A 16,431-nucleotide genomic window follows, 5' to 3' on the forward strand; every position below is an offset into this window, starting at 1 on the left:
TGCGACTTTGTGAACTTGAGCTTTTGAGTGTCTCCAACATGCTATGTTACTCGATCAACTTCCTGTTGTTGTTTATACCACTGTTTAAACCAACAAATAGTGCGTTTTTCCTTACCTCCACTTGGTGTTCACTGAAATTGTTCTATTTTTTTGTATCTATCTTTGCCATTGTCTTTTCACAAAACACTGAGCTTAAGGGCTATTTATATTGATCTGCATATTCAAAGAGGCGTAATTCTGGGAGGAGACGGGGCGGAACAGCAGGCGCGTGCATGTGCAGTAATTTCCATGCTGACCAGGATTTATATAGCGGAACAACGTGGAAGCTGGCGAACACACAGATTTATGCATCTGGATTTTTTTGTGCATAAGCACATTTCCGCTTTTGTGCTTACGTCATGTTATAGTGCAAATTCTATGCACAGCGTTATGCATGAGGCCCCCGGAGAGGATGCACACTGTGGTTTCTGATATGCCACACGTATACATATATACAGTATATATATGTGCATGTGTGTAATAATAATGCAAAACAACACTAGATAGAAGGAAACATAAGAAAATATTACCACAATGCATAAAAATTTGTAAAGCAAATTATTAAAAGTAAAATTAAAAGGGCTTAGCAGAGTAAAGACAGCCATAAACTGAGCTTAGGAAGTATTGCAATAGAGCTTTTTTCATTATAGCATTATTTCATGGCAGAAATTCATTTTCACATGGCAAGAGACTTGACAGCATGTAATTGATCTGTGGGAGGAAATCAGCATCCCTGGAGTAAACCCACGCAAAACACAGGGAGAACATGTAAACTCCAACCTTCTTGTTTAATTTCTTGCAGAGACTTCACTTACAATAATATTCATTCTTTTTTTTACAGTCTTTAGTCCTTTATTAGTTTAAAAAATACATTCAGTCCTTGCATGGGGATTCTTTTGTGCTGACTCTGTTTTTTGTTCAAATACCCTTCAGCTGGATGATTAACAATTTGAAATTGTCAAACATTATGGATATTTATGCCCCATCTCCTATAAATTAGGATCTTACCTTTGCTGCCAGAGTTACCCCAACTAACCACAACCTTGAACTGGGTGCTTCACAATGGCTGCTCTGTTCTACACAGCAGTAAAATTTCAAAATTTTATAATCATTTTCCTACCTGTAAAAGCATGTGTGTTTATTATGAACACTGTTGTTTATATGGCAGATGCATCTATCTAAGGTTATTTAAAAAAAAAAATTACACAGTATATAAAGTTTGAGTGATTAGTATGTGCAAAGAATGCAAGCGGATCAGGGACTGTAATTATGAGTCTGATCATAGCCCTCTACGACCATGTAAGTAGGTTTAGTCAGAAAGTTAAACAAAGGATGGATGGTTTGTCTGACACTATTGTCCAAAGCTAACAATATTATTAGAGAAGTCAGTCACCGCTGTTAAAATCAAGGCCAAGATGTCTACTCGGTACTCATCTCAAGAATTATGGATGTACTAAACAAACAGCCAACCATCTAAACTTTATTTTATATAATGACTATTTGTAATGAATACCATCCAAAAGTACTTCAGAAGTACAGATATTAACTACGACCCTTTAGATACTGTATATATAATGTAACATAACATAATACCATGCAGGGACACAGGGGGAATTCCCACAGTACTTGACACAAGGCAGGCACCAACCCTGGATGGCATAGCTCTCTCACACTCACACACACTTCACATTCAATCAAATTGGAGCCTCTAGAGTACCTAACCCACAAGTTTTTGGTAAGAAAACCACCCATTTAGACACAGGAAGAGTGTGCAGACTCCACACAGACAGTAGCTAGTTGTTGGGATTTGAACCCAGAATTTTGATGAGGCAAGAGCACCAACAGTTGCACCACAATGCCATCCATATACACTCACCTAAAGGATTATTAGGAACACCTGTTCAATTTCTCATTAATGCAATTATCTAATCAACCAATCACATGGAAGTTGCTTCAATGCATTTAGGGGTGTGGTCCTGGTCAAGACAATCTCCTGAACTCCAAACTTAATGTCAGAATGGGAAAGAAAGGTGATTTAAGCAATTTTGAGCGTGGCATGGTTGTTGGTGCCAGACGGGCCGGGCCGGTCTGAGTATTTCACAATCTGCTCAGTTACTGGGATTTTCACGCACAACCATTTCTAGGGTTTACAAAGAATGGTGTGAAAAGGGAAAAACATCCAGTATGCGACCTGTGGGTGAAAATGCCTTGTTGATGTTAGAGGTCAGAGGAGAATGGGCCGACTGATTCAAGCTGATAGAAGAGCAACTTTGACTGAAATAACCACTCGTTACAACCGAGGTATGCAGTAAATTATTTGTGAAGCCACAACACGAACAACCTTGAGGCGGATGGGCTACAACAGCAGAAGACCCCACAGGGTATCACTCATCTCCACTACAAATAGGAAAAAAAGGCTACAATTTGCACGAGCTCACCAAAATTGGACAGTTGAAGACTGGAAAAATGTTGCCTGGTCTGATGAGTCTCGATTTCTGTTGAGACATTTAAATGGTAGAGTCAGAATTTGGTTTAAACAGAATGAGAACATGGATCCATCATGCCTTGTTACCACTGTGCAGGCTGGTGGTGGTGGTGTAATGGTGTGGGGGATGTTTACTTGGCACACTTTAGGCCCCTTAGTGCCAATTGGGCATCGTTTAAATGCCACGGGCTACCTGAGCATTGTTTCTGACCATGTCCATCCCTTCATGACCACCATGTACCCATCCTCTGATGGCTACTTCCAGCAGGATAATGCACCATGTCACAAAACTCGAATCATTTCAAATTGGTTTCTTGAACATGACAATGAGTTCACTGTACTAAAATGGCCCCCACAGTCACCAGATCTCAACCCAATAGAGCATCTTTGGGATGTGGTGGAACAGGAGCTTCGTGCCCCGGATGTGCATCCCACAAATCTCCATCAACTGCAAGATGCTATCCTATCAATATGGGCCAACATTTCTAAAGAATGCTTTCAGCATCTTGTTGAATCAATGCCACGTAGAATTAAGGCAGTTCTGAAGGCGAAAGGGGGTCAAACACCGTATTAGTATGGTGTTCCTAATAATCCTTTAGGTGAGTGTACATAGTCATTAGTCTATTGAGCCATTCCTGATGCCACTATCTTCTTCTTCTTTCGGCTGCACCCGTTAGGGGTCTCCTCAGCGGATCATCTTCTTCCATAACATTTTCTGTCCTTTGCATCTTATTCTGTTACACCAATCACCTGCTTGTCCTTTCTCACCACATCCATAAACCTTCTCTTAGGCCTGCCTTCCTCTTTTTCTCTTCCCTGGCAGCTCTATCCTTAGCATCCTTCTCCCAATATACTCAGCATCTCTCCTCTGCACATGTCCAAACCAATGCAATCTCGCCTTTCTGACTTTGTTTCCCAACCGTCCAACTTGAGGTGACCCTCTAATGTACTAATTTTTAATCCTGTCCATCTTCGTATAAACTATATATACAAAAGTGTATTAAAAAAAAGACAAGTTAGAAAATGTACACATGACATAACTTTTAGTTTGCATTAGAGGGCTGTGCAGGCACAGAGTTCAGCAGGTAGGTTCTAGAACCTTCCCATTGTACTTCAGGGATGTGGGGGCCAGTAGCTATCACACTAGGACTAAGCAAAAGGGTGGAAATAGGCCTGTGCAGGATTCCATCATACGCAGAGGTGGGTAGTAACGAGTTACATTTACTCCGTTACATTTACTTTTTAAAAAACTTCTAAGAGTAGTTTTACTGCACCATACTTTTCAGATTTATTTGAGTACACTTGTGAAGAAGAAACGCTACTCTTACTCCACTACATTGGGCAACACTCAACTCGTTACTTTTTTCCATTTATACATTAAACTATATTTTTGCAAGATAGAAGTTGCCAGTGAATCGACTGCATGACTGTTTCACCAATCAGACGTAGCCATGCAGTCACATGACCACACACAAACTTCCTGTTTCTTGCAGCCTGTGAGAGACTTTTTTAGTCATGCGGGACTCCTGTTCACTGCTAAATGGTCACAGCTTCACTGCAAGAACCAGATCGTCATTCCCAAGCCTGCCTTTCATGTCTTTTAACCTCATGTCTTTTCTCCTTTTCTTTGATTCCCCCTTCTTTTTTGTGCTGACCTGTATATATATATACCTATATATACACTCCCCGTCTCCGTGGGCCTTAATCACATGCTGCAGGAAGCCAATGAATCAATTGAGAATGATCGGACCCGCACGTGCAAGTGCGACTCGCTCCAACTACCTCATTAACTCCCAGCAGTCATGCAATTGTGCTCGCGGAGAGTGACACGGCTACTGTAGGTATCGGCTTCAAAAGCTTTATTGTGAAAAACTGAGATTTGAAACTTTGTGTTATTTGTGCATCTTTATTTTGTAAAGATGTGATTTATTTTTACTCATTTTTTATTTTATTATTTGGAAATAGCAGAATTTGCACATTATTTTATATTTTTGTCTGTCTTAATGCAACATTTCTAAAAAATAAATCATTTATTAGGTTCAAACAGTTACTCGGTACTTGAGTAGTCTTTTCACCAAGTACTTCTTTACTCTTACTTGAGTAAGTTTTTGGCTACTCTACCCACCTCTGATCATACTGTCCATTCTAACTCACACACACAAACCCACTATTCATATACAATAGCCAATTAACATATCCTTTATTAAAATAAATAATGAAAACCTTCTTCAATTAATTCCTTGTTTGGTTGAGCAGGTCTAGCCATTGTAAATGGGACTTGGAAAACTATAGCCTTGCCCAAATCTTAGAAATAAATGTATAATTTGAAAATTGATTGCTCCTTTTTTCTGCTTAGACCAGGCAAGTCCAACTAAAAAGCTCAAATCAGCAGTTTTATGAGAGCACCTTGGTATCCAAAAGAAATTAAAGATCAAATTCATATTTATTGCCATGTGAACATAGTAACATGAAACAGTAACTTGCATGTACCCCACACATTAGCAACAGTAGCACATTATAAAGAACAGACAATAAGGACCACACCGTACATCAAATACAATATCAGGAAATATACTCAACAACAGCCATACATTTGTCAGTATGAGAGGCCGGTGAGTAGCCTGAAAATCTGTAGATTAAAGCTGTGCCTGACTCTAGTCATGTGAGTACTAATGGTCCTGTACCTAAAGGTTTAGGTGACATTCTCTGTCATTGCCAGTAAAGTCTTGTATCGCACATCTGCAAATGTTTCATCGCTACTCTTGCAAAACACTAAACAGGCTGCTACTCCCCAACTGGTCAATAGGAATGGATCTACAGAATTGACTTACACGTCCTCTTAACACCTGATGAATCAAGCTGACAGTTGCCAAGATTTTGGACATGTCAAAAAAAACATTGGGAGCCTGTAAGCCATTCAACGCCATTGTGAGTAGTGACTTCATAGCCTTTAACAATTTTCTCACCATTTTGTGCCTATTTGGAAAAACACTTAAGGATCTTGCAGGTTGGGCTACAATTGCATAGAGTTTATCCACCCTAAGGAAATAAAAACATTGATGAGCATTCTTGAACATTAGAACATTAGAACACTCCAGACGAGAACAGGCCATTCAGCCCGATAAAGCTCGCCAGTCTTTTCCACTTATTTCTTCTAAAAAAACATCAAGTTAAGTTTTGAAAGTCCCTAAGGTCCTGCTGTTTACCATGCTACTTGGTAAGTTTTTCCAAGTGTCTATTGCTCTCAGTGTAATAAAAACCTCCTAATGTTTGTGTGAAATTTACCCTTAACAAGTTTCCAACTGTGTCCCTGTGTTTTTGATGAACTCATTTTAAAATAACAGTCTCGATCCACTGTACTAATTCCATTCAAAATTTTAAACACTTCAATCATGTCACCTCTTAATCTTCTTTTGCTAAAACTGAAATGGCTCAGCTCTTTTAATCTTTCCTCATAATTCATCCCCTGTAGCCCTGGAATCAGCCTAGTCACTCTTCTCTGGACCTTTTCTAGTGCTGCTATGTCCTTTTTGTAGCCTGGAGACCAAAACTGCACACAGTACTCAAGATGAGGCCTCACCAGTGTGTTATAAAGGTTGAGGAGAACCTCCACACTTGTACTCGACACCTTCTCATAAGGTGTACTCTCGATTTTCCGACCGCCCATTGTGTATTCAAACCTAATATTTTTACTTCCTATGTGTAATACTTTACTTTACTGACATGAAATTTCATCTGCCACAAATCTGCCCAAGCCTGTATGCTATCCAAGTCCTTCTGTAATGATATAACGAATTCCAAATTATCTGCTAATCCACCTATCTTGGTATCATCTGCATTCTTAACCAGCTTGTTACTTATATTCCTATCTAAATCATTTATGTATATTAAAAATAGCAGCGGCCCTAGCACTGACCCCTGTGGAACACCACTCTTAACATCGGCCAGTTCTGATGAGGTTCCTCGCACCATCACCCTCTGCTTCCAGTGTTTGAGCCAATTCTGCACCATCTAAAAACATCACCCTGAACTCCCACTTCTTTTAATTTGATGCCCAACCTCTCATGTGGCACCTTATCAAATGGGTTTATACAGTATATGTACTCACTAACCTCCTTAAGAAGACAAGGATACATATTATCTGGTCCTGGTGATTTGTTTGATTTCATCTTATTTAATGTGAGCAGCACTTCTCCCTCTACAATTTCCAAATCCTTCAGTACCTTCTTAGCAGTCCCATTTTCCTCTGGAAGGTTATCCACTTCCTCACTTGTGAAGACCTCAGAAAAATACAACTTTAGAGCATCTGCTATTTCACCATCTGCATCATTTAATTCTCCTTTACTATTCCTGATGCACTTCACTTTCTCCTTGACTGTTCTTTTACTACTAAAATACTGAAAGAGTTTCTTTGGGTCTTCTTTCACCATATCTGCTATATTCCTCTCTAACTGTCTTCTAGGCTCCCTGATATCCTTCTTAATAGCTGCCCTCATGTCCTCATACATCCTATGATTCACTTTGGAGTTGTTAGTCTTATACGCCTTATAAAGCTGTTTTTTTTTCTTTTGCAGCTTCTTTTTCAGCTCAATATTAATCCACTGTGGACTTCCTATAATTCCAAATTTAGGTATGTATCTGTCCTGTATTACATGTAAAACATTTTTAAACCAGTTCCACTGCTCCTCGACTTTCTCCACACTTAAAAGCTTATCCCAGTCTATCCTCCATAGACATTGCTGCATTTGCTCAAAATTTGCCTTACTAAAGTTGTTCATCTTAACAGTTTTAGTCTTTGCATCCCCACTCTTACAAAACACTGAGGACTGTATTACATTATGATCACTTGACCCTAGTGGTTCAATCACCTTTACACCCTCAATTATATCCTGATTATTACAAAATACTAAATCCAGCACCTGTGTTGATGCTTTAACATACTGTGTTAAAAAACAGACACTTATTATTTCTAAAAACTCCTGCTCTTGTGCTCCGCTATTTGCAAGGTTATCCCAGTTAATATTTGGATAGTTATTCAAAGTCCTCCATGACAATAATATCCCCCTGTAAACTTGGCTTTTTAATATTACTAAAAAGATGTGTGTTGAACTTACTGTCTGTATTGGGTGGTCTATAACAAACTCCTAAAATAAGGCCTCTTTCCCTATTGCTTTCCAGGCGAAGCCACATGTCCTAAGATGGGGCTCGCTGTCCAACTGAAGGGGACTTGCATTTAAATTCTGTTTGACCTAAACACCAGCCCCACCTCTGTTTCTGTTCTGTTCATCCTTCCTAAACCCTCATCCCATCTTTGTTATTTAGCCAGGTTTCCATTATTGCTATAATCTCATAATTATGCTCTGCTGCATACAACTCCAACTCACTTGCCTTATTTTTAACACTTCTTGCATTAGATAGATAGATAGATACTTTATTAATCCCAAGGGGAAATTCACATACTCCAGCATACTGATGAAAACAATATTACTGTAAATTAAAGAGTGATAAAAACGCAGATATAACAGACAATAACTTTGTATAATGTTAATGCTTACAACCCCTACTGGGGGGTGGAATTGAAGAGTCACATAGTGTGGGGGAGGAACGATCTCCTCAGTCTGTCAGTGGAGCAGGACAGTGATTGCAGTCTGTTGCTGACGCTGCTCCTCTGTTGATGATACTGTTCAGTGGATGCAGTGGATTCTTCATTATTGACAGGAGCCTGCTCAGCGCCCGTCGCTCTGCTACAGATGTCAAACTGTCCAGCTCCGTGCCTACAATAGAGCTTGCCTTCCTCACCAGTTTGTCCAGGTGTGAGGCGTCCCTCTTCTTTATGCTGCCTCCCCAGCACACCACCATGTAGAAGAGGGCACTCGCCACAACCGTCTGATAGAACATTTGCAGCATCTTATTGCAGATGTTGAAGGACGCCAGACTTCTAAGGAAGTATAGTCGTCTCTGTCCTTTTTTACACAGAGCATCAGTATTGGCAGTCCAGTCCAATTTATCATCCAGCTGCACTACCAGGTATTTATGGTCTGCACCCTCTGTACACAGTCACCTCTGATAATCATGGGGTCCAGGAGGGGCCTGAGTCTCCTAAAATCAACCACAGGCTCCTTGGTTTTGCTGGTGTTCAGTTGTAGGTGGTTTGAGTCTTACCATTTAACAAAGTCCTTGATTAGGTTCCTATACTCCTCCTGCTGCCCACTCCTGATGCAGCCCACAATAGCAGTGTCGTCCGCTAATTTTTGCACGTGGCAGGACTCCGAGTTGTATTGGAAGTCTGATGTATATAGGCTGAACAGGACCGGAGAAAGTACAGTCACCTGCGGCGCTCCTGTGTTACTGACCACAATGACAGACATGCAGTTCCTGAGACGCACATACTGAGGTCTGTCTGTAAGATAGTCCACGATCCATGCCACCAGGTATGAATCTACTCCCATCTCTGTCAGCTTGCCCCTAAAAAGCAGAGGTGTTGAAGGCGCTAGAGAAGTCCAGAAACATAATTGTTACAGCACCACTGCCTCTGTCCAAGTGGGAGAGAGATCAGTGTAGCATATAGATGATGGCATCCTCCGCTCCCACCTTCTCCTGGTATGCGAACTGCAGAGGGTCAAGGGCGTGGCAGACCTGTGGCCTCAGGTGGTGAAGCAGCAGCCGCTCAATGGTCTTCATCACATGTGATGTCAGAGCGAAAGGCCAGAAGTCATTCAGCTCACCTAGGGCGTGACACATTTGGGACTGGGGTGATACAAGATGTTTTCCAAAGCCTGGGGACTCTCCCCTTTTTCAAGGCTCATGTTGAAGATGTGCTGTAGAGGACTCCCCAGCTCCAACGTACAGGCCTTCAGCAGTCATGGCAATACTCCATCTGGACCCGCTGCTTTGCTGGCACGAAGTCTCCTCAGCTCTCTGTTTACCTGGGCTGCTGTAATTGTGGGTGGAGGGAAACTCTCTCCTATGCTGGAATCAGGAGAAGGATGGATGGAGGGTACAGAACTCCAAGGTGAGTGTGGGTTAGGGTGGTCAAACCTGTTAAAGAAGTTAAGGCAAGCTATTTTGAATGTGTTACTCCTGCAATAGCTGCCACTTGCTGAACCCCACTCAAGTTGTCAGTGATGACCACTCCAAAAAATGTAAATCTGCCGACTCTCTTCTAATGTAGGTAGAAGTGTGGTCTGACTTCATTTTAAATTAGTGAAGTGCAACATATAGTATATGGCCTCCTTTATTGATCGGTTGTGATGATATGCAAACTGGAGGTGGTCTATACCGGTGGTTTTTAAAGTCTGGTCCATGAGCATGTGCCAGGTGGACCATGTGATGATGATCAAGTCATCTTTCTCAAAAGAACTTTCTTGCTGATGAAGTCACATGAAGTGACTCTAAGACACTAACCACAGAGCTCCCTGACTTTCATGCAGGCATTAACATCTTTTTATTCTACTCCACTCCCTACTGTTTCAATGAGTGCTCCTTCTCTTGGGGACAATGTATGTCAACCAGACCTGAGAGAAGACATCAGGTGAGAGGTGGCGACCTGTGGGTAAAACCAACAAAAAGAGTGGGAATGGTAACTCAAAGGGTAGAAATATTAGAATGAGCTTGCAGTGCAGAAAGATAGGGAAGGGAAAGTGAAGGTGGATGGATGAAGTAAAAGGAGATCTGAAGGAAAAAGGCTTGAATGGCAAGGAGGTTCAGGACCAAACTTCATGGATAAGGTGGATCAAGCACATCAACTCCACACAGAAGTGGAAAGCATTAAAATTGAATAAGGTGCTTGGAAATAAACAGCCCTGTTCAAGCTTATGAACTCACATATTGAGTCTGTGTGCCACTCTTTTAATCTGCACCTGTAAAAAATATGATAATTGTATTTATGTTTACTACCCAAAATGAATAGCTTTTTTCTGCAGCTGATCCTCCATATCATTGACAAAGTGGTTCTCGGTTCATAACACTTTAAAAAGCACTGGTGTAAACTAAACTATTCCATTTAATGTGTCCCAGGACGTGTCTCTCATAGCATTTAATTACAATCGGTCTGTAGTTTTTTCAGGTTGTCCACTTTTGTTTTCTTTGGCTCTGGCCTAATTATTGTCTTTATCAAGTAGGCAGGCACCATGGATTCTTTCAGTAATGCACTAAAAATGCCTAAAATGTCAGATAATTAATCACCATGGGCTTACAAAATATGCTGCATCCTCAAAAAAAACAGAGAATATTGGATCATCTGGTACTTTGGCCATTTTTATTAGGAAGGACTTTGCTATTGATGTCAAAGTGGGCATAGAAAGAGTTAAGTTCATCCAGAAGAGATGCTGCTGTGTTAGGCTTTAGTCCTGTAATAGTTTGCAATTTTTAAGTGACTCACAGCTACTGTTATGGATTGTTTTTCCAGGTTATCCCCACATTGATGTCTACCAACTTTAACAGCTTTCCTACGCTCATACCTGTATTTCTTGTATGTTTTTATATAACCAGCCTGAAATCCTATAAACACCAAAAGTGACTTTACTTCGTTGGGCCCTTGAGCAAGGCCATTAACCTGCAATTGCTCTGTCCTGGCTATGACGTTAATCTGCGTCTAGCCCTGCATGTAGGCCCTCTAACCTGCAGGGAAAACCTGGGGGTTGGTGGCAGAATTGGCACTCCGGCTACCATAAAAAACCTCACACTAGTTCCACTCCATTTGAACTTGTGTGGTGCTGCGGGGTCACCCGTTGCATGGCTACACTCAGGTCTCAATCTGGGATCCTGAGTTGGTTTGTCATGTGCTGGGTACGCCAATGTGCTGTATCAGCGCGTGCTCCTAACCCTCTAAGCTAAGCTAACCTGAAATGCATTGCTGCATGTCTTTATTAGCAGGCCTTGTATTGAGGAAGAAGGATATCGAGCCAACCTCAGTGAAGGAATTAGTAACAAATGAACTCCAGGAAGTGGGCAGCATGTGCCTGTGTGTGGTTAGTCCACTGTGAAATTTTGAACATGACCCAGGCCAATCTGTGCCTTGTGACTTGTATTTGGCACAAAGGTTGGCCAGCTAAGATGATGTGTGTGTGTGTTTCAGACAGTGCTTGAGGCCGCAGAGTGGTGGGGTTGCACTCTAACAATGTAATAAGAAAGTCATGTTGGTGGTGGATAGAACCTTAAGATGTGGAAGAACAATTAATATCGGGCCAAGAGGTTGGAAATGTTAAGATGATGTCTTGTGATAGGGCACTAAACCACCACTCACCCTATCGAAACCATGCATCAGGGTCCTTCACGGTGAGATACTGCAGTGCAATCAACTTATGAGTGTTTCGTTCATCCCTTCATCTTCTAATACAGTTAGTCAGTCATTGTCCAACCTGCTATATCCTAACACAGGGTCATGGGAGTCTGTTGTAGCCAATCCCAGCCAACACAGGGAGCAAGGCAGGAACAAATCCCCAGGCAGGGTGCCAGCAGGGCACACATACACACACAAACACCAAACACAGGGACAATTTAGGATCACCAGTGCACCTAACCTGCATGTCTTTGGACTATGGGAGGAAACCGGAACACCCGGAGGAAACCCACACAGACACGGGGAGATCATGCAAACTCCACGCAGGGAGGATCTGGCAAGCGAACCCGGGTCTCCTTACTGTGAGGCAGCAGCGCTACCACTGAGCCACCGTGCCACCCGATTTTCTAATACACTTTTGTTTAATTATTCATTTTAATATTATTATTTATTTATTTAGAATATGCCTTTATTCAAGTTGACTTATTAAAGTTAACTACAATACATACAATTTGACTGACAACTGCCACATGTTCATGTCAGAGGGATATTACCCAGGTTCGTTCCAGATATGTAATACCACCGCAAGCCGAGAGGAGGCACTGCCGCTAACTGTGTCATTATCCTTTGCTTCCACAGTACCGAGAACTGACTGCACCCCTCCCGGCCCCTGGACTGTGCGACCTGGAATGAGGCATCACTTGTTGATGAGAGAGCTGAAGTGACAGAGTTCCTTTGAGCCATAACAAGAAGACTTGACAGATAGCAGTTTTTATTTTAGAACGCTAGAGAGTGACATTTCTATTTGTAATCGTACTATTGAGCTCAATTTTGTTTTTTGTTTTGGAAGGATTTGGGGACAGCATCATAGTTTTTGACCTGTTTTCACCTATCAATTAATAGTGTACTTATTCCAATACTGGGTTTTAGAACCTATACCAGCAAGACTGGACGCAAACCAGGAGACTGGTTGGGCCATCTACAAAGCCCATCATAGAGTACATTCTCTAACACACACATCCACTGATGGCAAACCAGTTTAAAGTCACCAGTCAGTCTAACCTGCCTGCTTCTGAGATGTGAGAGAAAGTGCAAACTCTACATAGAAAGTAAGCAGACCAAAATTAGAATCCAGGACTCTAGATCTGTGAGTTATCACTGCTAATCACTACACCATTGTGTCACCCAAGCCCTTCTAATTGAATGTTGTTTCAGAAATTGAGCTAAACATCCCTAAATGTCATGGTAGTGGAAAACCTTTGTCCTGCTTATCAAAACTGTAATTCACTTAGTTCAACATACAAGAGTAACCCTATAATTTACTATTTTTTTTGCAGTCAAATAAGAGATATACTGATGATCAACGTTGATAGCATTCATTGTGTTTATTTATTTAATTCTTTTTGTATAATATATTTTTATTTTATTATTATTTGATTCCTACTGTAACAATCTTGATCAGAAACTTAAAAACAGCAGAGTCAGATATAAAGCAACGATGGGACAAAGGCATACACTCCTCAGCCACTTTATTAGGTACACTTGTTCAACTGTTTGTTAACACAAATATCTAATCAGCCAATCACATGGCAGCAACTCAATGCATTTAGGCATGTAGACATTGTCAACTGACCTGCTGAAGCTCAAACTGAGCATCAGAATGAGGAAGAAAGGAGATTTAAGTGACTTTGAACGTGACATGGTTGTTGGTGCCAGACAGGCTGGTCTGAATATTTCAGAAACTGCTGATCTACTGGGATTTTCATGCACAACCATCTCTAAGGTTTACATAGACTGGTCCATAAAAGGGAAAATATCCAGTAAGGAGCAGTTCTCTGAGCAAAAATGCCTTGTTGATGCCAGAGTTCAGAGGATAATGGGCAGACAGGTTTGAGCTGATAGAAAGGCAACTGTAACTTAAATAACCACTTGTTACAACCAAGGTATGTAGAAGAGCATCTTTGAATGCACGACACATCAAACCTTGAAGCAGGTGGGCTACGGAAGCAGGAGACCACGCCGGGTGCCACTTGTCTCAGCTAAGAACAGGCAACTGAGGCTACAATTCACACAGGTTCACCAAAACTAGACAATAGAAGATGGGAAAAAACGTTGCCTGGTCAGATGAGTCCCAATTTCTGCTGCAACATTCAGATGGTATGGTCAGAATTTAGCATCAACAACATGAAAGCATGTGTCCTTCGTGCCTTGTATCAATGGTTCTGGCTGGGATGGTGTGGTGTAATAGTGTGGGGGATATTTCCTTGGCACACTTTGAGCCCCTTAGTACCAACAGAACACTGTTTAAATGCCAGAGCCTACCTGAGTATTGTTGCTGACCATGTCCATCCCTTTATGACCACAGTGTACCCATCTTCTGATGGATAATTTCAGCAGGATAACATACCATGTCACAAAGCTTAAATAATCTCAAACTGGTTTTTTGAACATGGCAATGGCCTTGACAGTCAGCAGATCTCAATCCAATAGAGCACCTTTGGGATGTGGTGGAACGGGAAATTCACATCTTGGATATACAGCCATCAAATCTGCAGCAACTGCATGATGCTATCATATCGATATGAACCAAAATCTATGAGAAATATTTCCAGCACCTTGTTGAATCAATGTCATGAAGAATTACGACAGTTCTGAAGGCATAAGTGTTGAGATGGCCCTCCTAAACGTATTCAATGACATCTCTATTATTACTGACTCAGGTGGCACTGCAGTCCTTGTCCTTCTTGACCTGTCCGCTGCCTTTGACATTATTGACCATGAGATATTGCTGATGTGGCTTAAACATCTTGTTGGGCTTAAAGGGGCTGCTGTTAACTGGCTCAGGTCATATCTAACTGGTAGACACTTTTCAGTGACTTTAAATTCCTCTTTTTCATCTACTGCTCCTCTTAAATGTGGTGTTGCTCAGGGATCTATTTCGGGTCCTATTTTATTCTCTATATACCTTCACCCTATTGGAGCTATTTTTAGGAAATTTAACATTTCTTTTCACTGCTATGCTGATGATACTCAGGTTTATATTCCCGCCTGCAACTCTGCAATTAATCAACTGCACAACCGTCTTTCTGAACTAAGATCCTGGATGGCTAATAATTTTCTTGATCTGAATCAAAATAAAATGGAGGTGCTTATAGTGGGGCCATCAGCTAAATCCCAAATTGGTCTTGGATTTATCAGTTCTTTCTCTGTCTTTTGCAAACATCAAGTCTGCAATCTTGGTGTTATCTTTGATAGTAACCTCTCTTTTGAGAAACAGATTAATTCTGTAGTCAAGAGTTGCTTTTTCCAGCTTTGTCTATTAGGTAAGATTTTTTATCTTCTGGGGATCGTGAGAAAGTTACTCGTGCTTTTATCTTTTCTCGCCTTGATTACTGCAACTCGCTGTATTTTGGGATTAGTAGATCCCTGATATGCAGGTTACAGTTGGTCCAGAATGCTGCAGCTCACTTCCTGGTTGGGGCAAGAAAGTATGACTCTGTTTCTCCAATATTAGCTTCTTTACACTGGCTGCCTGTCAGTTAAAATCTTGTTGCTAGTTTTTAAATCTTTACATGGCCTTGCTCCTGCCTATTTATCCAAATTCCATGCTTTACACCAGCCATCCAGCGCTCTCAGATCTTCTGTTCAGTTGTCCCTCGTATCAAGTGTAAAACTAAGGGGTACAGAGCTTTTGCAGCTGCTGCCCCTCGCCTGTGGAACTCTTTACCTCATCACATAAAGGAGTCGTCTACAATTGAACTGTTTAAAACAAGAATAAAAACTCATTTCTATTCACTTGCATTCTGTGACTTTCAGTAATACTGATGGTTTCCTCATTGTGATTATGTAACATTATTTCTATTTATTATGTATCTTATTTTGTGTTCATATATTTTATTTCTATTTATGTTTTTATGTAATTTGTTTTGTTTTTCTTTTATTCTATTATTGTAAAGCACTTTGGCCACAGCATTCTGATGTTGTTTTAAATGTGCTATATAAATAAATTGACATTGACATATAAGGGGGTCCAACCCAGTACTGGCAAGGTGTACCTAAAAAAGTGGGTGGACAGTGTATGTTACAGCATTTTTTGACTTTTCCAGAAGGCTGCAACAGAAGTCATCTACATAGCTGATGAAGTAGACCTGTCCCTTTATAGGTGGCAACGAGCATTTGTGGAGCTAAAACAAAGCTACATCTATGGCTTGAGTGAAATGGGACTTTGCTATTTCAAAATCTGTCAATTTCCCTAGTCCTTGTCTTTCAGACGTATTAGGCAGACTCACAGACAACACGGCCTCTGTTGCTCTGCTGATCTGTCTTTTTAACATTAGTTCTATTTCATCATTCTGGAGTTATTTTGGCTTCATTTATTCTCATTTCAGTGTAGCCACATTGATTTTCTAAGGCCAGATGGATACTTTGGAGAGCTCAACACATTCCACTTCACATTTTTTGTCGGAAACCTGAAATATGTGGTCTAGTGCTGTGAGCTATCAAGGATGAATTACACCTAGACAATACAGATAAAAAAAAGGAATGCAGAAGACACACACAGCATGCTAGTTCAGGGTTATGCCTGCTGCTTTACAACTCTAAAGACCGTGCCTAACTTGCTGCTGTC

This window comes from Polypterus senegalus, chromosome 4 (assembly GCF_016835505.1).
Source record: "Polypterus senegalus isolate Bchr_013 chromosome 4, ASM1683550v1, whole genome shotgun sequence".
NCBI classification, from domain to species: domain Eukaryota; kingdom Metazoa; phylum Chordata; class Cladistia; order Polypteriformes; family Polypteridae; genus Polypterus; species Polypterus senegalus.